This window comes from Oncorhynchus clarkii, chromosome 30, assembly GCF_045791955.1.
Source record: "Oncorhynchus clarkii lewisi isolate Uvic-CL-2024 chromosome 30, UVic_Ocla_1.0, whole genome shotgun sequence".
NCBI classification, from domain to species: domain Eukaryota; kingdom Metazoa; phylum Chordata; class Actinopteri; order Salmoniformes; family Salmonidae; genus Oncorhynchus; species Oncorhynchus clarkii.
Window position 1 is genome coordinate 1,715,566 of NC_092176.1, and position 26,504 is coordinate 1,742,069.

Genomic DNA, 26,504 nt, shown 5'->3' on the forward strand with positions numbered 1-26,504 from the left:
CAAGAGCCCAGTGCCGAGCCTTCTTGCTAGCAAAGTCACTGATCAAATCTTTGAAGTCCAGCTTTCTAGCTAACTGACTTTCAATGGACATCATGGCAAGACTGCAAAGCCTGTCCTGGGACATAGTGGACCTCAAATAGTTTTTTAATCAGTTTTAGCTTACTGGAAGCTCTCTCACCACCAGCAACAGTTCACAGGCAGTGTGTAAAATATACGTAAAGCAATACACACTTCTCCAAAAATGCTTTGCAGCTGCGTCTTACAGATTGCATTCAGGAGCCCAAGAAGGGACAAGTTAGGGGGGAAAGTGACAGCATATGTGTTCAGGTGCCTTACTTAATTTTGAAACTCAGGTGTAAGATCTCTGGAATACTTCATGATCAGAGGTTGGCACACAGAAGTGACTTTATCTTTACTAATCTGCCAAACTTTCAGAACAGCAGAAGATGATTCTATAATTTTTGCAGTGGTGTGGAACCTAGTGTCCAGGTCACTTATGATGTTGTCCATAGCAGTAAAAACACTGTGTTCCGAAACACCGTGGCTGCACTGTCCTGAGCTGTCTCCTCTTGAGAGGTCTCATCATGGAATCTCTTCCTTTTCCTCTGGCGGCTGTGTTCCTTGTTAAATTGAGGTGCAACATCCATTTGTGTAGCAATCAGTGTTGCCTCAGACAGGAGAGACTCCCATCCATCTCGAAGAGCCTGCATCTCTTCCTTTAAGGCTCTGATATTGGCTGCCTTTGTGTCATGTGAGATTTTTCCTGACTGGAGAATCACAATTCTGTCCTCAATGCATTGCAGTACCTGCAATTATGCCAACTGACATGTCATTCAACACAATGCCTCTTACCTACTCCTTCAGTTGGGAGTAGGGCTGGTTCAGGGGTATGGGGATGGGGAGACAGGGCTGCTGAGCCGGAAGCTGCATCTGTTGGGCCTGGCACCAGGCAGGGACAGGGACAACTGATTTAGTATGAATAGCTTGCTAAACGTTTGCCTGCAATGATTAAATGTCAGCTAAAAGAGGGGTGAAATGTAAACACTCAGACTTTTCTGTGAAGATATTAAATAACTAATGTTAGGGGAGCAAAAGTAGCCTATTTCACTATGGACTAAGCTAACAGGTTCATTTCCACCACTCACGGACTACACCCACCTTCCTTTGTGAAAAATTGAGTGACATACTGCCAACATCTATTTTTCTTTCTTTTTGTTTTTGGAAGCCAGATTGTTCTTTAGGAAGCTTGATGACATGATGCTCCACCGGCACTCCTCACTCGCAATTCACTGCTAGCATGTACAGTTCGTGTACATGCTAGGGGGCAGGACCGAACCGTTTCATGTTATTAGAGGGGGGGGGGGGGGGCAATACAGAGGCTGTCTGGATGTTTACTTTTTGCCAAAAAACAGAAAAGAAAAAGAAACCGTTATTAGTTTTATTAGTACATTGTAAATACAATATTATATTAATGATGATAGGACAATTTAAATAATAGTTTTTTAGGGCCCCTGTCAGTCACATGCCCTCAGAATCATCCTAACTTCCATACGGCGCTCCTGGGTACTGGAATGAGTTGCCAATGTCTCCATTGCCAGGAGGAACAATCTTCTGAGATTGAGAGATGAGATGAGGAGCAATCTTCTTCTGAGAGATGAGATGGAATTTGTTTGTCATATAGGCAAAGTAAAAACAATACAAATACTCACAACATTACAAGACAATCACACGAAACACAAATATAACTGTAGAGGGGCAAGTAAAATAGTACAGTACTAGTGTGCAAAAGCAAATACAGTGACTGGTTAGTGTCATGTGTTGACTGCGAACCTGGTGTAGTTGAAGGTCCGGATGGCAGTGGGCAAGAAGGATTTAATTCATATTAAAATGAATGCATTTGACTCTCTCTCTCTCTCTCTGACAAACAAACACAGAAATCTCTAACACACAAAAACACAAACTACTATGTCATCAATCTTACCTTAGCTGAGTGTTCTCCATGGTGGCGGCCACCTTAGATCCAGTGCTGGCCACCAGATCCATGAGCCTGCCCATTCCCTTCACCATCTTACCCTGATGGAAAAAACATGTTTCAATGCTTTATCAGTCTTATTTATTCGGATCCACAATAAAGTAAGTTGTCATGGAGACCCAAATGTAAAACACACACACACACTCAAAGAAGGGGCTCTCTTCCTCTTCAAAACATTTAGCCTAACGTTAGCTATATCAGCTTGTCTACAAACCTGTCTTCAATAGTAACGTCACTCCCAACAGCACTGGCTATAGTCTACCTTGAACAAATACAAAGTCAATGCAAGTAGTGAAGCCCTGACAGTTTAGAAAGTATAGCTAATGCATTGTGTACTTAACTAGCTAGCTTGCTTGCTCCTGGTTGAAGATGCTCTCTCATCTCTCAATCCATGATGTGACAGACTATCATTGGGACAACTCAAAAAGTAATCCTTTATTTACTTTTGATTACTGGTTATTCAGAGCATACTGTAAGCCTCGCTCAAAGTAATGACAATTAACTAGTTAAATCAAACAACACGCCAAGTCACTATTCATGGGGCGGCAGGTGGTTAGAGTGTTGGAGTAGTATCTGAAAGGTTGCAAGATCGAATCCCAGAGCTGACAAGAGAAATATCTGTCGTTCTGCCCCTGAACAAGGCAGTTAACCCACTGTTCCTAGGCCGTCATAGAAAATAAGAATATATTCTTAACTGACTTGCCTAGTTAAATAAAGAAAAAAGGAAAATGCATCTAAGTCAGCTGCCAGCTTAACCGGTGATTGGTGACTAACTCGAGTCCAATTCTCGTCTGTGTGGTCGTTCACACCAACTCAAAGATTAAAAATCAGTGTATTGGTGTAACTGTATTGGTAGAACATTCATCTACACCATGCTTTTGCATCTTTGAGGGGTGAAGGCGAGTGGCCACGGCTAGCAAGAAATGGGGTGCTGCTTTAAATGACATAGCTAATAAATGAGAGCAAGATGCCTCTCGCTTCCAACAGGTTTAGGATAGGATATTGATTGCTTTGCTACCTAAAATCTATATAATTCTGAACTGAAATTACTGCAACGCTGTTTATATATTTTGATCACTTTCCATGTCATTTTGGCCAGCTAATAGGCCTACCCGTTGATTAAGCAACATCAGCAACTTGTAGACAAAATGAAAATCACTGTGTTCATCACAATTACAACTTTATAGTATTACATTACTATATAAATAACTAGCTAATTATTCGGTGTCTAAACCAGCCTGATTTCATTGATCTGTAGCATGTTATCTTGAATGGACCAAGTCAGCTATGATACTCTCAGGTCAGGGATATTTGAGCTTACGTTAGCATTTGCACATTGGGCATGCTAGCTAATGTAAAAAAAAACAACTTGGAAATTAACTATTTTACTTAAGTAATGATACAATATTTTTAACCTTGCGATAAAGGATTTAAAGTATCCAAAACAACAAAACTCTCAATATCCACAAAAACGGATTTACGTTTTGTTGTGGCTTTTTCACAAAAAAAAGAGTTGACTCGTCATCCGACTGGTTCTCGTAGGCACCTCAAAAATATATAGGCTGCATGATGCGACTATATTGATGATTTAGAAAAAAGTTCTGCTCTGTTCCTTGCCATAGGCTATTCTGAATTGAATCGTGTCTTTACTAATATGTGACATTTGTTTCGATTTAGAATGGGCCTTTATCAAATGGACAGCAAAGAAGGGCATGGGAAAAACGTCTATTAATCATTAAAAAAAAAAATAATAATAATCCCTATTACTAATACAAACTCACTATAATTGTAGACTAACTATACTCTGTAAACCACTCTGCACAATCAATGAACCAACAGCATTGCCCAGGCCTATACATTATCTCGCAGACTCATGGATATAAAGTATGAATACTAATACAGTCCACACTCAAAGGTGATTACTAGAGTTTGTGTAATTTTGGAGTAGCTACAGGCCAAGCCAATGATGTCTTTGGTACATCTTAAAAAGTATATACTGTATATATAATTCTGCCATGCGTAATTTGCGGTAGGCTGTTATGCTATGTTGTCACGCCCTGACCTTAGAGATCCTTATTTTTTCTCTATGTTTGGTTAGGTCAGGGTGTGACTCGGGTGGGAAAGTCTATGTTTTCTATTTCTTTGTTTTTGGCCGTGTGTGTGTGTGTGTGTGTGTGTGTGTGTGTGTGTGTGTGTGTGTGTGTGTGTGTGTGTGTGTGTGTGTGTTGTGGTTCTCAATCAGAGGCAGCTGTCTATCCTTGTCTCTGATTGGGCATCACATATATGTTGTCATTTTCCTTTTGGGTTTTGTGGGATCTTGTTTTCTGTTTAGTGTCTGTACCTGACAGAACTGTGCGCGTTTGTTTGGGTTTTTTTTTTTCTTATTTTTTTTGGTTTTCAGTGTCATGAATAAAATTACGATGTTCGCCTACCATGCTGCGCCTTGGTCTCCTTCTCCCAACGAGAGCCGTTACATATGTATTGTATAACCGCGCAATCATTTTAATTCTGGCTTTTTTTTCGGGCTTGGGCTCATAGATAGGCCTATGTGCATAAGCTATAATATGCGCATGGGAGTTCTACATGCGACTTCTTAAATGTTTTTAATTAATCATCACCTTGGAAAGCGCTGTCCATTTCGCTTTGAAACAAGACCCACAACCATGTTTTCCAGAGTTTCAACCTGTTGTCGAACTTCTTCAAGTTGATCGATCACGGTGAGGTCAAACAATGTAGCCTAATAGGGTAGTCTTAAAAGCATTATACTGTTTGGATTATGTGTTTGATATTGAACTGGAATTACATTTGCATTGACGTCGGAGTGATTAGAGGGACAATAGAGGGCTGGGTACCAGGCTGTTCTTGGGTCAGCAACATTCATGTGCAGAGCGAATAGGAGGAGGTTACTGACTCAACCGTCATGTGGAATTTGACTGCAGCCATGACTCATGACTGCTGGTGTAGCCGTTAAATGGTCGCCGCAACTGCCCTACACCTGACAACTAACTGTTTGCACATGATACGTGTAGTACCTCCCATTAGGGTTGAGAAACACTAGTTCATTTGCCTAATTTCCAAAGAAAAGGGCACACTCAGCCTGTGTTAAAAAATAAAAAAAAAGATTTGCAAAGCAACACTATACGTGAGTCTAATACGAAGCAGGAAAGTGCTGTCTGGAGATGGAGCCTGAGGAATGAGAAGAGCAGGAGGGACGGGGGGAATGCGGGGGAGGCAGGGGTTGCTCTCAGATATATTCCTCTCCCATCCTCATCAATGGGGGGATTATCTCTCTCCATCATGTCCCAGTTCCATTAATACTGTCAGATCGGCAATGACACCCTCCCATTCCCTTGGTCAGCCCTAAATCCTCCTGTCTAACTCGGCAGCGTCTCTGTATGATAAGGTGCCTAATAGGGTCTTAGAGCCTAACTCCATGTTAAACATGCATTTAGTCAGGTCAGGAGCCTTCACAAAGGATGACAGCGAATGACACTTGGAATGACTGTGGTGGTTTGTTCCCGACCAGAGCATATCCTATGCTATTTCCCTCATCTCCGTCGGGGGGGATTTTATCATCTGATGGCCACATATCCCTGGTCCCGATAATGCTGTTTTGAAAATGGTAGAGGCATCCATCCTTGAACATTTTTTATGGCCTGGAACACGGGTTTGTACAAAACAGTGTATTTTATTTCCTTCTCCTTTGAAGATGTACAGGGTTCATCTGAAAGAATAAAATACGAGCAATATGGAGATCGTGTGTTGTGGGAAATGACAGCAAAGGCAACAAGAAAATAACATATGGAAGGAGGCTGCAGGCTACAGTTTGTATGGGAATGGTGACCCACTCTGCTATTCTGGACTAACAGGCGCATTTTCTCCTGACATGAACTCCGTAGTCCCACCGCCCCTTGGGACTGTGCTGTGCTGAGAGGCTTGCTTTGCAGCCCGCCTTCTCTATTCTACAACCATTGCTTAAGGTTTCCTATCATATTCAGTGGAGTTGATCTGATTCTTTACACTAAATATGACCCACCTTTTGCGGGATAATGCATTGAAAGTATAGGAGGCATGTTTTTCACTCACCGTGAAAGGGGATCAGCGTTTACCCACCTTCAGTGTCTTCAGGAAGTATTCATACCCTTTGACTTATTCCACATTTTGGTGTGTTACAGCCTGAATTTAAAACAGATAAAACATTTATTTATTTTCTCACCCATGGACACACAACACACCATAATGACAAAGTGAAAACAACATGTTTTTAAATGAAATATAGAAATATCTAATTTGCATAAGTATTCACACCCCTGAGTCAATACTTTGTAGAAGCACCTTAGGCAGCGAATACAGCTGTGAGTTTTTCTGGGTAAGTTTCTAACAGCCTTCCACACCTGGATTGTCCATTATTCTTTTCAAAATTCTTCAAGCTTTGTCAAGTTGGTTGTTGATCATTGCTTTTCAAGTCTTGCCATAGATTTTCAAGTAGATTTAAGTCAAAACTGTAACTCGACCACTCAGGAACATTCGCTGACTTCTTGGTAAGCAACCCCAGTGTAAATTTGGCCTTGGGTTTTAGGTTATTGTCCTGCTGAAAGGTAAATGAATCTCCCAGTGTCTGGGGGAAAGCAGACTGAACCAGGTTTTCCTCTAGGATTTTGCCTGTGCTGAGCTCCATTCCGTATCTTTTTTTATATTGAAGAAACCCTAGTCCTTATCGATTATAAGCATATCCATAACATGTTGCAGCCACCACTATGCTTGAAAATATGGAGAGTGATACTCGGTAATGTTTTGTATTGAATTTGCCCCAAAGATAATACTTTGTATTCAGGACAAAAGGTGAATTGCTTTGCCACATTTTTTGCAGTATTACTTTGGTGCCATATTGCTAACTATTCTGTAAAGGCTTCCTTTTCACTCAGTTAATTAGGTTAGTATTGTGGAGTAACTACAATGTTGTTGGTCCATCCTCAGTTTTCTCCCATCACAGCCATTATACTCTGTTTTAAAGTCACCATAGGCCTCATGGTGAAACCCCTGAGCAGCAACTGAGTTAGGAAGGATGCCTATGTCTTTATCTACCAATGGAAAACCTCGCTGGTCTTTGTGGTTGATTCTGTGTTTGAAATTCACTGCTCGACTGAGGGACTTTACAAATAATTGTATGTGTGGGGTACGGAGATGAGGTAGTCATTCAAAAACTATGTTAAACTGTATTATTGCACACAGAGTGAGTCTATGCAAATTATTATGTGACTTGTTATGCAAATGTTTACTCCTGGATGTATTTAGGCTTGCCATGATAAAGGGGTTGAATACTTCTTGACTAAAGACATTTCAGCTATTCATTTTAATTAGTAAAAATGCCTAAAAACATAATTCCGCTTTGACGTTATAGCTATTGTGTGTAGGGAAATGACAAGACCCATTTTAAATGCAGGCTGTAACACAACAAAATGTGGAAAAAGTCCAGGGTTGTGAATACTTTCAGAAGGCACTGAAAGTATTCACCCACTCCATCACTGAAGGCATTGCATTTGAAGGGAGAACAGGGCAGGTAATGGGGAGAAAATGACCTTTTAGGCAACCATGCGTTGGATGTTTAATTCCATTTATTCCATTCCAGCCATTACTATGAGCCCGTCCTCCAATTAAATGTGCCACCAGCCACCACTGCAAGTGCAACACAGTCACAACCAAACTCAGTCATGGCTAGAGGGGATAGCTTTTGCCAAATTGAAGTCAAAAGTTTATTTTTTGGGCATTTTAGCTAACCCTAAACCTTGCCTTTTTCCTAATTCTCCTTACCTGTTGCCTAAGTTATCCTAACCTGCTACAAAGAGTCAAATATGACCAAGCTGTATCCCCTCTAGTCAAAACCCCAAACTCCTGGACCACTTACTGTGCAGAAAGGTCAAGTTCATCGACTACTCTTCCTACCCGTAGATTTCTCTGCAGTTTCACCTCTCTGCACCCAACCCCCACCCCCAATAGTCTTTCACAACACTGCCTTTGAACAGTAGACCTTATTGATTGCGTCCAAACCACATGCGTTTAAATGGCAACAGAGGGAAAAGTGTAGGGGAATACATGATGCAAACTATGATTACAGAGGTCAAATGAGCATCCACATCATAAAAGCCTGAGCATGGTCTTCTCACGATAACGTCTGTAGCGTTCCAACTACTATGACCACTCTGTGGAAAGATGAGACATTCCCGAACACGTTGGGAGTTTGCTCTACGACCCCCACAAGCCCCGCAGTACTCGTCTGAATTTGGTACTGCCGATGTACCAACCTCTGTCTGTGGCGTCCGAACCGTTTGGGCTACAAACTACTATGATGTTCTCACAGGACTCATCTGAAGGTGCTGTTGTAAAAACATGTATGGAAGTACGGAGGTCGTGTTGTTGCCAAAAAGAAAAAGGGGATCAATATGTGACGACAAAAATCCCGAGCTTTCTTTTAACTCTTAGATATAAGACAGGCACTTCAAAACGTTATTCCTTCTGATTTATTTTTTGGACTGTCTGTTTTGCCATTTATGAATGTGTTATTCTTTGCTTTTCTATGGGCTATAGTGATAAAGGCCAGATTCAATATTTGATCAAATATGATTATAATTTAGTTGTTTTTATATCTACAGGGGTCCTAAAATTCAAAATCAAATAGCTGAATGATACATGAATGATCACAAAGGCTTAGACTTTTCAAGTTTTTTTTTAAGGATGTGCGCCGCCAAGGTATTGTGTAGTGAAATATGATTTATTTATTTTTTGCTCTAATTTGCGGTGGCCCAGTTATGTCAAGCCTCCCGACTATAGAAGCCACCCAGTGTATAATTAGCTTTTATACAAAGGGTCGGTCTAATCCTGAATGCTGATTGGTTGAAAGCGCTTTCCAGCCGGGGTCTATTCCACAAATTACCACAGGCTAAATCTATGACGTTAAAATGTATTTGTTCTGTTCCATCTGACTGCACAATCCACTGTCTCATTAGCCCAGGCAGGGAAGTTATAAACTTGATGTCCACACTAAAAAGAATCTTGACATCATCTCACATTTCTTTTAGACTAACATTTAGTTTTCAACAGCAGAGATTTGTATAAACTTTACTGTCTGTCTCTCTGACATTTGCAACATTGTTTCAATGGCTACCTCCTCTGAACAACGAGAGCTTATTTTCTATGCCAGGCGAAATTGTGCCTCATTAGCTCCAAATAAATGTCACTAGAAAACAGCTTAAACAAATGCATCTACTGTTGTTATTCAGTCTGCATTGTTTGACGTGACTGTAAGGTAGCCATAGTTGGCTAGCAAGCAAGGGATAAGAACCTCGGCAGCCAATACGGCAATGGCACATTTAGAACGAACGACTGGGTCATGTCCATAGATACAGAACAAAAGGACTGAATATGTTGGTGACCCGTTGTGTAAAAATATGTGTGTGTGTGTGTCTCTGTGTATGGTAATGGTGTTTAGAGGGATTGAGTGTAGGTCTGTGCTTCTTTAGAGAGAGTGCAAACGGTTGTGCTATCTTCTGAAGGGAACAATAAGGGTGAATGGAGGAGCCGAGCTCCTCAAGACTGATGAGAGAAATCTCCATGCCATAGTAACCTTCGGTTCCGATCCCCAGGGTAGCTCTGGATGATTGCGCTCCTCTTGTTACTAGGAAACACGTAAGCATGTTGTGGTGACAGTACCAAGGTACACAGTACTTACAATTATCCGCCATAGGGATGGACTGTTGTATAGTGGCCCATAATGTCTTGGCTTTGATGGTGTCGTAGCCACCAGGCACACTGCGTTGCATTGTGTGTGTGTGTGCCTATATGTTTCTGATTGATGCAGGGTTACAAGGTCTCAAATTGTATTATTAGTGGTGCAGTGGAGGGTAAACGAACGTTAATGCCGTTTACGCACCCGTTTATTATTTTGCATGAGCGTTTATCCCCTAATCGCAGAAAAATGCATTGGAAATGTTTTTAATTTACCCTGAACGCCGATCAGCGTTTACACACTTATTAATATACCATGACTGGATATTATGTGTCTTTTGACGGCTAATACCCCAGCAGTTTTTCTGGTAACCAGGGAGAGTATTAGAGTACAGCTACAGGGAGATAGGCAATATCAGTAGCGATATGTTCTACTGTGGCGTTAAGGGCGTTTGCACCCAAATAGGTGTTTTTTGTTACATCTAGGTCAGTTGATATTTGATTCACTGTTGAGGATGTTACAGTATTTGTCTTGTACAAACCACCTACACCACTGGCATTACTGGAGAAATAGTGAAAGACTAATGGGCGACATGCCTGTACTGTATTCATGGGCGCTACCCGGCATCTGTTGCTACGACACATAGCTGGGTTTTTAATTGTGTTGCCACTGGCATGCTTTTGAATTGCAAATATCTGCGCCAGAGCATTTCCTTAAATGTCCTTCCTTTCCATAATGAGCACTTATGACCCACTGACAGGAGAGACTAATGGTCGGAGCCAGCTGCTCAACATGTTCATTTGAGCTGCCATTATCCGTGCGCGCTAATGGCTGTTCGGATGGCCACTAATGAGAAGTGGAGTGGCGCTGCCACCTGTGTCTGACCTGATGCGACCCCATGCTCCCTGGAAAAGGCCTTGGGGGGTTCAAGGGTCATACTTCAGCCCTCCACTTTACAGGGTCAGGAAATCACAGAGAATGGTCCACTAATGGACTGTTGCACTTTCCCGGGTCAGTGCTTTGAACTCATTACTTTCCAATGAAACAAAAATTATTAGTCAGATAATGAAATGCAGAAATGGGCAAGGTAAACAAGTGGAATCGACAAAATCACATCCCTCTGTGGGGTGTTTCTCATGTGTTTATCCTGAATGACAGAGGGTAGGCATTTTAATTTGAATTAGGGTTGAAAAGATGGATGGAGCTGGATGGAGGCCTGTGTCTGCTGCAGCTTATGATTAATTCCCTTTGGTCCCAAACCACATCCTGTACCTTATGTCTCATTAACCTCCACTCGCCAAACTTAAAATGCAGACCGATGTCTCCTTTAGCAATTACATTATTGGCATTGGATCAATTAGCTTGCGTCTGGCCCCACTGGGCACACACTGGTTGACTGACTCTCTAAGGTTCTTGTCCAACCTTGTGCTGCATGGGAAACAGATACCTCCTCCAGATACATGGATGGGAAACAGATACCTCCAATAGAAATAGATGCAATTCAATTCAAATCCAATCAAATTGTATTCTTCACATGCTTCGTAAACAGCAAGTGTAGACTAACGGTGAAATGCCAACTTACGGCCCTTCCCAACAATGCAGAGAGAAAGAAATAACACGGAAGTGAAACACATAATAGTAAAAGTAAATACACAATGAGTAACAGTAACGGGGCTATATACACAGGGTACTAGTAACGAGCCGATGTGCAGGGGTACGAGATAATTGAGGTAGATATGTACATATAACTAGGAATAAGTGACAGATAATAAACAGTAGCAGCAGCATATGAGCCAAAGAAGTTAGTGCAAAACGGGTCAATGCAGATAGTATGGGTAGCTAACTATTTTACTAACAACTGTATTTAGCAGTCTATCTTCCAGACTTGCTGCATCGGTACCGCTTGCCATGCGGTAGCAGAGAAAACAGTCTATGACTTGGGTGGCTGGAGTCTGACCATTTTCTGGGCCTTCCTCTGACACCACCTGGTATAGAGGTCCTGGATGGCAGCGAGCTCGGCCCCAGTGATGTACTGGGCCGTACGCACTACCCTCTGTAGCGCCTTGTGGTCGGATGACAAGCAGTTGCCATACCAAGCAGTTTTCATTCCAAGTGGTGATGCAGCCAGTCAAGATGCTCTCAATGGTGCAGCTGTAGAACATTTGTGGATCTGAGGGCCCAAGCTAAATCGTTTCAGCCTCCTGAGAGGGAAGAGGCTTTTTGTGCCCTCTTTACGACTGTGTTGGTGTGTGTGGACCATGATAGATCCTTAGTGATGTGGACACCAAGGAACATGAAGCTTGCGACCCGTTCATTATAGCCCTGTTGATGTGAATGGGGGCATACTTGGCCCTCCATTTCCTGTAGTCTACGATCAGCTCCTTTGTCTTGCTGGCGATGAGGGAGAGGTTGTTGTCCCGGCAACACATTGCTAGTACTCTGACCTCCTTCCTATAGGCTGTCTCCGTGGTCGGTGATCAGGCATACCACCGCCATATTGTCTGCAAACTTAATGATGATGTTGGAGTTTTGGGTGAACAGGGAGTACAGGATGGGACAAAGCACTCACCCCTGAGGGGCCCCTGTGTTGAGGGTCAACATGGTGGATGTGTTGTTGCCTTACCTCACCACCTAGGGGCAGCCCGTCAGGAAGTCCAGGATCCAGTTGCAGAGGGAGGCGTTCATTCCCAGGATCCTTAGTTTATTGATAAGCTTGGAGGGCACTATGGTGTTGAAGACTTAGCTGTAGTCAATCAACAGCACATAGGTGTTCCTCTTAGGTGTTCTTATTGTCCAGGTGGGAAAGGGCAGTGTGGAGTGCCATAAAGATTGCGTCATCTGTGGATCTGTTGGGGCAGTATTTGAATTGGAGTGGGAATTCTATTGCTATGCATCTTCTTGTATTAGAATCTCAAAGGATTTTACAAGTACTTCAGTGGGTTAGAATAGCCTGTGGTACTCAAAGTAGGACATTGGCCCAGATTGACAATTACTCCTCTGATAAAAGATACCAGTGATGGCCTCCCAAGTGGCACAGTGGTCTAAGGCACTAAATCGCAGTGCTAGCTGTGCCACTTGAGCTACTGGTTTGAGTCCAGGCTCTGTCGCAGCCGGCTGCGACCGGGAGACCTATGGGTCGGCGTCGTCCAGGTTAGGGGAGTGTTTGGCCGGCAGGGATGTTCTTGTCCCATCGAGCACTAGTGACTCCTGTGGCGGGTCGGGTGCAGCGCTCGCTGACACGGTTGCCAGGTATATGGTGTTTCCTCTGACACATTGGTGCGGCTGACTTCCGGGCTTAAGCGGGCATTGTGTCGAGAAGCAGTGTGCCTTGGCTGGGTTGTGTTTCGGGAAGATGCACAGCTCTTGACCTTTGCCTCTCCCGAGTCCGTACGGGAGATGCCACGATGGGACAAAACTGTAACAACCAATTGGATACCACGAAATTGCGGGGAAAAGGGGGTAAAGAAACAAAAAAAAGACAACAAAAAGATACCCGTGGTCCTAAACATTCCAGATAATACACATCCCAGAAGTCTCTTAACCTGTGTCTCGATCCAGATTTTACTTACCTTGTACTGCATTGAGATTCTCAGCAGATGTTTGGAATAAATTGATTGGTATTTGGTATTTTATTAGGATCCTCATTAGCTATCGCTACAGAATTCTGTGTTAGCCATGCTGGTTAAGAGTGCCTTGAATTCTAAATAAATCACAGACAGTGTCAACAGCAAAGCACCCACACACCATCACCCCACCTCCTCCATACTTCATGGTGGGAACCACACACGCGGAGATCATCCGTTCACCTACTCTGCGTCTCACTAAGACACGGCGGTTAAAAAAAAAGCCCATTTTGACTCATCAGACCAAATGTAACCGATGTGAAATGGCTAGCTAGTTAGCGGTGGTGCGCGCTAATCATGTTTCAATCGGTGATGTCACTCGCTCAGAGACCTTGAAGTAGTTGTTCCCCTTACTCTGCAAGGGCCGTGGCTTTTGTGGAGCGATGGGTAACAATCCTTCGTGGCTGTCAGTTGTTGATGTGTGCAGAGGGTCCCTGGTTCGAGCCCAGGTAGGGGTGAGGAGAGAGACGGAAGATACACTGTTACACAAAGGACAGATTTCCACCAGTGTAATGTCCATTGCTTGTGTTTCTTGGCCCAAGCAAGTCTCTTCTTCTTATTGGTGTCCTTTAGTAGTGGTTTCTTTGCAGCAATTTGACAATGAAGGCCTGATTCACACAGTCTCCTCTGAACAGTTGATGTTGAGATGTATCTGTTACCTGAACTCTGAAGCATTTATTTGGGCTGCAATCTGAGGTGCAGTTAACTCTAATGAACTTATCCTCTGCAGCAGAGGTAACTCTGGGTCTTCATTTCCTGTGGCAGTCTCATGAGAGAGCCAGTTCTTGAAAAGTTCCATATCATGTCTTACAGTAATGTTTTATCTTTATTTAACTAGTCAAGTCAGTTAAGAACCAATTCTTATTTTCAATGATGCCGAGGAACAGTGGGTTAACTGCCTTGTTCAGGGAAATTTGTACCTTGTCAGCTCGGGGATTCGATCTTGCACCCTTTCGGTTACAAGTCCAACACTCTTATCACTAGGCTACCTGCCGCCCTGTAATGATGGACTGTCATTTCTCTTTGCTTATTTGAGCTGTTCTTGCCATAATATGGACTTGGTATTTTACCAAATAGGGCTATCTTCTGTTTACCCCCCTACCTTGTCACAACAAAACTGATTGGCTCAAACACATTAAGAAGGAAAGAAATTCCACAAATGAACTTTTAAGAAGGCACACCTGTTAATTGAAATGCATTCCAGGTCACTAACTCATGAAGCTGGTCGGGAGAATGCCAAGAGTGTGCAAAGCTGTCATCAAGGCAAAGGGTGGCTACTTTGACGAATCTCAAATCTCAAATATATTTTGATTTGTTTAACACTTTTTTGGTTACTACATGATTCCATATGTGTTTATTTCATAGTTTTGATGTCTTCACTATTATTCTACCATGTATAAAATAGTCAAAATTAAGAAAAACCCTTGAATGAGTAGGTGTGTCCAAACTTTTGACTGGTGTGGTATGTAGGTCAATTGCTCTCACAAAACGTGTTTGCTTTCTAAGTGTACATCCCAAATGGCAACTTATTCCCTATACACTACCGTTCAAAAGTTTGGGGTTACTTAGAAATGTCCTTGTTTATGAAAGATAAGCTCATTTAAATAACATAACATTGATCAGAAATACGGTGTCGACATTGTTAATGTTGAAAATGACTATTGTAGCTGGAAACCTGGAAACGGCTGATGTTTAATGGAATATCTACATAGGCGTACAGAGGCCCATTATCAGCAACCATCACTCCAGCAACCATCACACATTGTGTTAGCTAATCCAAGTTTATCATTTTAAAAGGCTAATTTATCATTAGAAAACCCTTTTGCAATTACGTTAGTACAGCTGAAAACGTGCTGATTAAAGAAGCAATAAAACTGGCCTTCTTTAGACTAGTTGAGTATCTGTAGCATCAGCATTTGTGGGTTCAATTACAGGCTCAAAATGGCCAGAAACAAAGGCTTTCTTCTGAAACTCGTCAGTCTATTCTTGTTCTGAGAAATGAAGGCTATTCCATGCGAGAAATTGCCAAGAAACTGAAGATCTCGTACAACGCTGTGTACTACTCCATTCACAGAACAGTGCAAACTGGCTCTACAAAGAATAGAAAGAGGAGTGGGAGGTCCCGGTGCACAACTGAGCAAGAGGACAAGTACATTAGTGTCTAGTTTGAGAAAGAGACGCCTCACAAGTCCTCAACTGGGAGCTTCATTAAATAGTACCCGCAAAACACTAGTCTCAACGTCAACAGTGAAGAGGCGTCTCCGGGATGCTGGCCTTCTAGGCAGAGTTCCTCTGTCCAGTGTCTGATCTTTTGCCCATCTTAATCTTTTCTTTTTATTGGCCAGTCTGAGATATGGCTTTTTCTTTTCAACTCTGCCTTGAAGACCAGCATCCCGGTGTTGCCTCTTCACTGTTGACGTTGAGACTGGTGTTTTGCGGGTACTCTTTAATGAAGCCGCCAGTTGAGGAATTGTGAGGCGTCTGTTTCTCAAACTAGACACTAATGTACTTGTCCTCTTGCTCAGTTGTGCACCGGGGCCTCCCACTCCTCTTTCTATTCTGGTGTATATATGCCTTCTTTTCTCTTTCACTTTGAGCGGAAAGGAGATGGGATGTTTTTTTTGCCTGGATTGATAAGACAAGCTGCTTACATCACTTTCTTATCTCTGTGCTCAAGGCAAATATTTTTTGTTGTTGCACATTGTCTTATTTGTTGATGTCGAGAACAGCTGTATGACTTATCGTCAATTCTTTTCTGTGAAGACACTGAGTGGCATCAGGCCAAAGATTTATACCTCTCAAGATGTGATATATTCCAGCAGAACATATTGCGTGATTCATCTTTGTTTGTATCTGATTTGAGTGCTGTGTGGGGATGTACTCACTGTTTCTTTTATATGGATACTTGTTATTTTGATTTCTCTCAAGTCGACCTTTTCTAAGAGAGTGAGTGGGTTTGGAGCAAGGCTCTGGCCTCTCCCTCGGAGGCAGAAGCTGTATCGGTTCATCACACTAGATTTCACTTTATTCCAATAAGATTTCCATACTGTTTGAAAACTGATGACTACTTCCTTCGTATGTATTGCCTTTCCCTATGTATTAACTGGAGAGTTAAAGTGATTTTTCTGGCACTGCATGGTGTGACTGCTCCCATACAAGACACACATACACATACGCGTACTGTGCCAGTCAAAAGTTTGGACACACCTACTCATTCAATGGTTTTTCTTAATTTGGACTATTTTATACATTGTAGAATAGTAGTGGACATCACAACTATGAAATAACACATATGGAATCATGTAGTAACCAAAAAAGTGTTAAACAAATCAAAATATATTTGAGATTTGAGATTCGTCAAAGTAGCCACCCTTTGCCTTGATGACAGCTTTGCACACTATTGGCATTCTCTCAACCAGCTTCATGAGGTAGTCACGTGGAATGCATTTCAATGAACAGATGTGCCTTATTAAAAGTTAATTTGTGGAATTTCTTTCCTTTTTAATGCATTTAATGCGCAATCAGTTGTGTTGTTACAAGGTAGGGGTGGTATACAGAAGATAGCCCTATTTGGTAAAAGACCAAGTCCATATTATGGCAAGAACAGCTCAAACAAGTAAATAGAACAATAGTCCCACGTTAATTTAAGACATGAAGGTCAGTCAATCTGGAAAATTTCAAGAACTTTGAAAGATTCTTCAAGTGCAGTCGCAAAAACCATCAAGCGCTGTGATGAAACTGCCTCTCACGAGGACCACCACAGTAATGGGAGACACAGAGTTTCCTCTGCTTCAGAGGATAAGTTCATTAGAGTTAACTGCACCTCAGATTGCAGCCCAAATAAATGCTTCACAGAGTTCAAGTAACAGACACATCTCAACATCAACTGCTCAGAGGAGACTGCGTGAATCAGGCCTTCATGGTCGAATTGCTGCAAAGAAACCGCTACTAAAGGACACCAATAAGAAGAAGAGACATGCTTGGGCCAAGAAACACGAGCAATGGACATTAGACCGGTGGAAATCTGTCCTTTTGGTCTGATGAGTCCGAATTTGAGATTTTTGTTCCAACCGCAAATGTGGGAACTCCTTCAAGACTTTTGGAAATGCATTCCAGGTAAAGCTGGTCGAGAGAATGTCAAGACTGTGCAAAGCTGTCATCAAGGCAAAGGGTGGCTACTTTGAAGAATATAAAATATATTTTCATTTGTTTAGCACTTTTTTTGGTTACTACATGATGCCGTAGGCGTTTGCCCTCTTACCCACACATAGTGTAAATGTCTCTGTAAATGCCCTCTTACCCACACATACTGTAAATGTCTCTGTAAATGCCCTCTTACCCACACATACTGTAAATGTCTCTGTAAATGCCCTCTTACCCGCACATACTGTAAATGTCTCTGTAAATGCCCTCTTACCCACACATACTGTAAATGTCTCTGTAAATGCCCTCTTACCAGCACATATTGTAAATGTGTCTGTAAATGCCCTCTTACCCACACATACTGTAAATGTCTCTGTAAATGCCCTCTTACCCGCACATACTGTAAATGTCTCTGTAAAAGCCCTCTTACCCGCACATACTGTAAATGTCTCTGTAAATGCCCTCTAACCCACACATACTGTAAATGTCTCTGTAAATGCCCTCTAACCCACACATACTGTAAATGTCTCTGTAAATGCCCTCTAACCCACACATACTGTAAATGTCTGTAAATGCCCTCTAACCCACACATACTGTAAATGTCTCTGTAAAAGCCCTCTTACCCGCACATACTGTAAATGTCTCTGTAAATGCCCTCTAACCCACACATACTGTAAATGTCTCTGTAAATGCCCTCTAACCCGCACATACTGTAAATGTCTCTGTAAATGCCCTCTTCCCCAGACTGTGTGCTTTGAATTCCAGCGCTGCCACAGCTGTCTGGGATGGAGCTGATACCAAACACTGTGTTCCTACTACTTTTGACCAGAGCCCTGTTTAGTGCACTACATAGGGAACAGAATGCTATTTGGGACGCAAGCCTCTGTTTGTGGGTCTCATGATTCAAGGCCAGTGTTAGGGGCCAGTGTAAGGTCTCAGGATATTGATATTTCCTAATATAACACATACTCACGGAGAACTTCTCCTAAGCAAGCACTTTGAGGCAGTATATGACAAGATTTATGTGGGAGGCGTGTAGGTATGACATTGAACACACCCACTGTTGTACAGTACACTTTTGTAAAGGATTTAAGCCCCTCAGTTCACCTTGATTGCAATATAATATTCCCATGGAATGCTCTCACTAAATCAGCCCTGTGATTCCATTTGCTGAAAAAGCACATTATTACTGAGGCTTGTATGTGTGTGGTGTGCATGTGTGTGTTATTTGCTATTTGCCTTTCTTTCTCACTAAATACCTGTACATGAAATCACCTGCTCAGACAAAATAATTTAATGGAAGCTTCTTTTGGATATTGAAAATGATGAAATTAGTGTTTTGTGTCTGTGAGTTTTTGAAATGATGAACCCAGCGAACTGTGGCATTTCCTTATTGTGGATGGTGTTTTGTCCATAACACAGCCCCTCCCTGTGGTTTGTCTAGTGTGCACCCCAAATGGCAACCTGTTTCCTACATATAGTACACTGCTTTGGCCAGGGACCAAAGGGCTGTGTGGAATAGGGGACTCAGCCCTACTTTACTTGCTCCAAGCCACACAGTGTGGGAGTGTTCAGTGTTAGTCCACTTAACTTTAATATTTTAAAGGGCTGTATGACTCGACACACCACATGGGGTAGAATCAATACCTAACGTGAAATGAGGACATGTAAATTGAAGATCAACGCTGAATTGTAAAAAGATCCCACCGCAGGTTTATTGGTTAGATGTTGTAGGAATGTTCGATACTGATGAGGGAATGAAGGAGTACTAATGAGTGGGGGGTTGGGGAAAGGGAAGGGCTGCGTCACTCCCTACCTTTGGGAAATCAGGATTGGAACGAGCGCATGCGGATGGAGTGCTACACTTTAAACGACCGTTATAAATGCATTTGGGACTTCGACAAACTAAGAAATACAATGCAGAGCACAGTGGAGAAAAAAAAATCAAGGACGTTCTTGCTCTGAGTTTAGGAACATGTTTCAGTTTGAATATAAACACACCTCGTACGAAACACATAAATTAATCTTTGTATTAGCATATTCCGTTTCTATTTCAGGAAAGCATTTTATTTCTTGCCTTTCAAGTTCCTTTTAGGAATATGCCGAAGTATGACATTATCTTGTTCTTTCTTTTTTCCCCCATGTTTCCTTACTCCCTGTGTGCCTGGTCCTCTCCAATTAAGGTAAGAGAATGCTCAATCAAAACCTTTCTGTTATTACTGTGCTTCCACTCAATGAACTTTGTCCCAGTGGTCAATTATGGGGCTTAATAATGTCACACATAGTCCAAATTCAAATACACCATTTAAATGACCGCCTTTACACAGCCAAGCAATCCTTGGAACTATTACACAGTTCAAACTAAATGGCAATCAGCTAGTTGTATGCATAGAAATGGAATGACTAGAATGGTCAATGTGGTAGTTATTTTGGTAATTGTATTTCTAATGGGGATTCTATTTTAATGGGGTGTTCCTTTGACCTTTTCTATCTTGTCTCTTGGGGTACAGCAGCCATTTTCTTTACATTGGTTGTTCCTCATTGGATTGTGCTGAGATAATCACTACCCAGCTGGAACCATGCTAATTTCTAACTGTACCTGCCAGCTGGACACAATGATCCATGGCTGATATTTATAAAAGCATTAGCTGGATGCGAAGCACAGTGTGGATGCTCACCACAGCGACTGTGAAAAACACTAGTTCCACCGTGCAACCTATTTTCCTCCTGCCAAGACCAATTTGCTACATATAAGAATAGACAGCACCTACTGGCTATTTAGGTAGCCCAAGTAACTCAATATATCTTGGTAAAATGCAATTCAATGTGCTGGGTCCTACTAGATGGTGAATTAATCACAGCGCTACTAGCAACTACTACTGATAGACTGTTAATAGGAGGGAGCTGCAGACAGGTTCCGATTTCAATACAGCACGTTCCAAAGTGTCATCCCAATTAACACTGAGGCACCCTGCTGAGCTTCCACTGTGATGTTGTAGCATTTTCTCTTCCTTCATTTGCCCCATATTTAATGGAGCAAGGATATGCTGGGAGGCTGGAGGATGGATTTAAAACCGTGAGAGATTACTGACTAAGATGCCTTTGTCACTCTTTTTTGTTTCCTGTGCGATTGGGGGGGTGGGTGGGGGGGGGTGCACAACTTGTATCCAGTTATGTTGGCAGCATTGATAGAGCGTGGTTATACTGTGTGGAATCCAAATAGGAAATGATGTCGTCAGGTGTTCTCGATCCTTTCGAACCGGTAGCATGTTCTAAAACAACACCACAGGACTATTTTGTTTGCATCAGAGTATAAAAAAACAACAAGAATGGAGTTAATGAACACACATCTTTAATTTGATGAGTCAGGATGAGACAATGACCTTTAGACAATTATTTCATCAACAGGCTTCTTACTGAGCATCAATCCAGACACTCTTGACTCAAAGAGGAAAATAAACACTTGGACCCAATAGGCAGGCACACCATAGCAAAAGTTTTGCAACAGAGAACGAAAACAATAGTTTCTTATTGGACAGATTCAGGTAGTCTCTCCCTCCTCGTTTTGGTCCGTTTGCTTATGGTGAATACACCTCTGATATGTAATCATTTTCAGAGACAAGTTGTTTCCGATACAACTCCATTATAGATATACGTTACATTTAATACATTCAATGTAATGTTCAATATAATGTTATGTTATATTCAGTAATGTTGTATCTTACCGGAGCACCAATACAAATGTCCTATAATCCAACCCCAGCCTCTCCTACCTAATCCACTGCTATTTAACATGCATGGGTACAGCCCAGCAACATGGCTCTGCCATTATATGTTGTCTGTAGACAGTCCTGGGCGTTCCATGCTTGGGAGCTGTGTCAAATCTGCCCTACAGCCCCTCTGGTGAGATGTGATTACTGGTTTTCTGTTGTGGCCCAGACCCAAATAGGAAATGCCTGCCCTGTATTTGCAATGTTCTTCCAAAGTCCATTTGTCATGTTCCAAGATTCTCAGGCCCATTGCCTTTACATTCACTCTCTACTGAAGCAGATAGGGACATGTTCGAAGAAAAATTGATTTTGAAATGGAGGTGATGCTTATCACAGGTTGTAAATGGGTTTATGCCAGTTAATGTACTCTGCAACAATGGGATTAGTGGATAACTTTGTCAATAATGTCTATGGTGTCCTTTTCACTTTGAAACCCCAGGAAATAGCATACAGCAAAATAGCATTCTGTGAGCATGTACATGTCTTGTTACGTGGTAAATCTAGCTAATCATGCTCTAACATCTTATGAAATGTGAAAGGATGCAAATGTATAATGCATATGTCTTTACATTTGGTCAGATGCTTTTATTACAGATCAACTTACAGTAAATGCATTCAACTTAATGTAGCTAGGTACGACAACCACATAGAGAGCTATTGCATATTAAACACGACACCTCATTCCAAAATCATGGGCATTAATATGGAGTTGGTCCCCCCCTTTGCTGCTATAACAGCCTCCACTCTTCTGGGAAGGCTTTCCACTAGATGTTGGAACATTGCTGCAGGGACTTTCTTCCATTCAGACACGAGCATTAGTGAGGTCGGGCACTGATGTTGGGCGAGTAGGCCTGGCTCGTAGTCTGCGTTCCAATTCATCCCAAAGGTGTTCGATGGGGTTGAGGTCAGGGCTCTGTGCAGGCCAGTCAAGTTCTTCCACACTGATCTCAACAAACCATTTCTGTATGGACCTCGCATTGTGCAAGGGGGCATTGTCATGCAGACAATTTCGCGATGTTTCCAATTCACAATAACAGCACTTACACTTGACTGGGGCAGCTCTAGCAGGGCAGACATTTGAGGAACTGACTTGTTGGAAAGGTGGCATCTTATGATGGTGCCGCGTTGAATGTCACTGAGCTCTTCAGTTCGGGCCATTCTACTGCCAATATTTGTCTATGGAGATTGCATGGCTGCTAGATTTTATACACCTGTCAGCAACGGTTGTGGCTGAAATAGTTGAATCCACTAATTTGAATGGGTGTTCACATTCTTTTGGCCATAGAGAGTACATATGTCCCCCCTCCACCCCCCACCCGGAGATTCTTCTCATGTTCATGGGCATTAATATGGAGTTGGTCCCCCCTTTGCTGCCATAACAGCCTACACTCTTCTGGGAAGAGTAGACACGTCTTCAAAAGTGTGATTTTTTTCATTTCTGGGAATTGTGCCGTTTGTGTACAAAGCCTCTCCCTGCTGGATGCTGCTGTTTGTCCCTGGCTCCGATGCTAGTTGTCAGGTTCAGACAGATGTGGGCCAGGTACACATGCCAGGTCCCCAGCTGGGCACTGGCAACATCTCTGATCGCTCATCAGCCAACAGTTACCCAGCAACGCTCTTGTTATGTCTCTCCCCCTCCCTCCTCTCCTCTCTCTCTCTCTCTCACTCTCTATGGGCTTTGGTGTGTTATTAATGGCTCAAGCCATCTTAACTGATGGAGCTTGGTTTTTCCTCGCTGCGGTACATTTTGCTATGCTGAGCAAGCCTCCTGTGGCCATGACTCATCGCCTGTGCCTAGCTCTCCACTTGTCCTGGGTAGCCTGGTACCCTAACACTGTCTGTCTTGGAATTCAGTGGCGGGGCAATGTCTCCTGTTCGAAAAGAGATACAAAGTGTCTGAAAGCTTTTCTGTTATACAGGGATACAACTGTAGTGGAGCCTTTCGGCCGTTTTCCCTGCCATGTCGCAGAGCTGCTGTGCTGAGGCGTAGCTATGTAGATGTGTACATTTCAAACAGCTTCACCAATGGAGTCACAGACTTAAGAGCACTTTGAGGGGCAGATATACGTTTATTGGACGATAAACTTCTAAAGTTATCTTTCTCTGGATCTCTTCTGGTGGGAAAATTACAGCCCTGAAATGCCCCCCAAAAACCTTATTTCAACTTCCTTTAATCAGTAGGAAGTTCACTGTCTTTCGATGTTTCTTCAAAAACATAGACAAACACTTTAAACAAATGTTACCACGGTATTCTGAGCTAAGAAGCTTCAGTCGATATATACAGTATATTATGAGTTCGAAATTCATGAAACATTTGTCTATGCATGAGTTGGACTTAGTCCTACAGTAGTTTCTCTCACTATATTAGTGTTTAATCACACACAAACAGTGGCGGAAAACCTCTTTACTTATTTTTGACAGTACTTTGTCAGCTTCCTTCTTTGAGTGCCGTCGAGAATCTCCTGTGGACAAACGCAGTAGGAGTTTCCGTGAGCTTTAAGACAAGCATGGAGAAAAGAGGAGCCCAATTATCTTTCCTTCATCCCAAAGTGTGCTCTTGTTCACTTCCCTTCCCTGATTTGATAGGAAATGACTAGTATAAGCAATATGGTGGAAACTCCCATTGACAATGCCTCCACCAATCCAATGCTTGTGGGAAGTAGTGAACGAGTGTACATTTCAGGAGAAAGGAGATATTTTTGGGACCCACCCCCAGTCGTTACATTACAGAACAAGTAGCTCATCTTTAAAGTGGTCATTCTGATTATTGCATAGTGCTGGGAGCCTGTGTCCTGGCCTACGTGGGTTGAGTCCAGATCTCTCCTGTCACTAGAATTACTGCATGGAGGCTAGGGGACCAGCAGTCAGGCGGTCTCTCTTACACAGACTAGGTCCTCACTAACACACGCACACACACGCACACACAAACACGCGCACACAGTAGCTGAGCTTATCTCCATTGCATGAGCAGTGCCAGAATTAGCAGAGCTGTCCTCTTCTCTTGAGCATGTTTGATATGCTGATTTAAATTCAAATCTCTTGTTCTTGGGCCTCGGTGGAATCCATGCTCAATCAGCCACAGTGGTGAGCTGAAGGCAGAGAGTATCTTAAAGTGAGATACTGCTGGCATTTCTGAATAGGGCAGGCACATGACAAAAGAGAATCCTTAACAATCCCCGAGACCTCTTTGCTAACTATTTGGTTTTAGAAGGATTTAAGGAGACAGGCTTGCTGTCGGCAATTGTAACTGTGTGTGTTGGAGAAAGGCACCATGGTCAGTGCTGTTGTTCCGGGCTTTGTCAACAAGCAGCCCTAATAACTGAGTCAAACTGGGTCGAGAGAGAGCGAGAGAGAGAGACTTGCCCACACTTGACCAGGGCTCGGGGGCATGGGCTGACATGGGGCCCTCTGTCTGTCACAGCCAATCAGTGTGGGCAGCTGCAGGCTGCCATTTAGCGCTGATTTGAGCTGAGCGGGGAGCCCACAGGGCCGACCCATAATAGGCCTCCACCTGTGTGATGAATCACCTGTGACACACATGGGCATGGAGGAGAGACATGGCCACAGGCACTGGGACACAACATCCAGACAGATCGGGAGATACGCAGGCCCACAGAGACACTAACCACCACAGGATCAGAGTTACTGTCTGTGACAGACAGACAGACAAAAAACACAGTATCCAAGATAATGGGGCAGACCACCGCAGACAGAGGTGGGACAGGTCTCAGTCATAGATTCAACGCTAGGAATACAGGGGTACAGGTTCATATTAAAGTATAAGGTAACTATAGGAATGACACTTGAGATAATAAAGCCAGACCGTGGTTGGATACACTGTAAGGGAAGAGTATACCACATCAGTAACAACTCGACTGTCATCAGACACAAATAGACATCAGACGTATAAAAAATTATGAAGTAAAATCTCATGCCATTGTTGTGTGTATCTCATAAAAAGTTGAATCCATAAGGATGACTTATAAAAAGGATGATGTCTGCTTGACTGTGTGCCTCTCAGAAGATATACACTTTACAGGCATGATGCCAGCTTCACAACAGATTCCCATAAGTTTGAGCCTTGTGGTTGCCGGTAGGAGGTGTTTCGGGGGTGGGGATAACATCAGTGACTGTTTCTCCTTTCCCTGGCTGCTGAAATGTGTGGATCTACATAGATCTGATACATTAACAACACCCGACTGAACCGTCAGTTTTATGACCCCAACAGTTTTTTCCCCATCTCTGTTAATAAGGCACGCTCATATTATATTGAGGAACCTGAGGTGGGAAATATCGAACATTTGCAAGATTTAATGAGGTAGTGTTTTAATTGCAATGACCGTGATATGTGGTTGTCTTGTCTGCCTTAGTTGAATGCACTGACTGTAAGCCGCTCTGGATAAGAGCATCTGCTAAACAACCACAGTTGAAACGGTCCACTGCAGCTCAATTGGTAGAGCATGAAGCTTAGCGGGTTTGAATCCCGGGACCACTTGTATGCAAAAAATGTATGCACGCATGACTCTAAATTGCTTTGGCTATAAAGCATAGAACAGAGCCAAAACATTAGGGGTGTTCATCTACATTGGATGTTCAGCAGATGTCTTCATTGAACTCATCGTGTCTAACCTCCTAATAGTTTTCACGGAATATAACTAAACCCCAGGAACCATTTAATATCACGCCTGTTTATGCAACCGGTGACGTCACTCGCTCTGAGACCTTGAAGTAGTTGTTTCCCCTTGTTCTGCAAGAGCTGTGGATTTTGTGGAGTGCTCTGGGGGTGACTGTCGTCAACGTGTTCAGATGGTCCCTGGTTCAAGCCCAGGCTTGGGCAAGGAGAGGGACGGAAGCAACACTCACATTTACATTGACAGTGAAATTCCCTCATGAATGTACGTTTGCAAAGCAGTGTAGAGAGAGGGAGGGAGAGCTGATGCAGATGAGGTCTGTCTGGATTTTTGGCTCTAGGCTTCGAGGCCAGGATGTGGCGGAGATCCGAACGAAGACCCGGAAAAGGTGGAGATGGACCTTTTTGTTCATTAACTCGCTTATCAAATTTTACTCTGCTTGCTATTAGTCTTCTTTTCTAAACTTCCTCCACGCTTTTAAAGAAGCAGCTCATTAATAATGAAGGGATAGAAGAAATAATTGATAGGAAACAATCTTCCTGCTCATTTCATAATGGAGGAGCAGGAACCACAGAGTTCCAA

General features: G+C 42.7%; 1 protein-coding gene across 2 annotated transcripts in view; it reads left to right on the forward strand.

The window, feature by feature from the left end:
* The window catches only part of LOC139390005 (glutamate receptor, ionotropic, delta 2), a 565,966-nt gene that overhangs the window by 217,613 nt on the left and 321,849 nt on the right, over nt 1-26,504 (forward strand). The window lies entirely within an intron of this gene.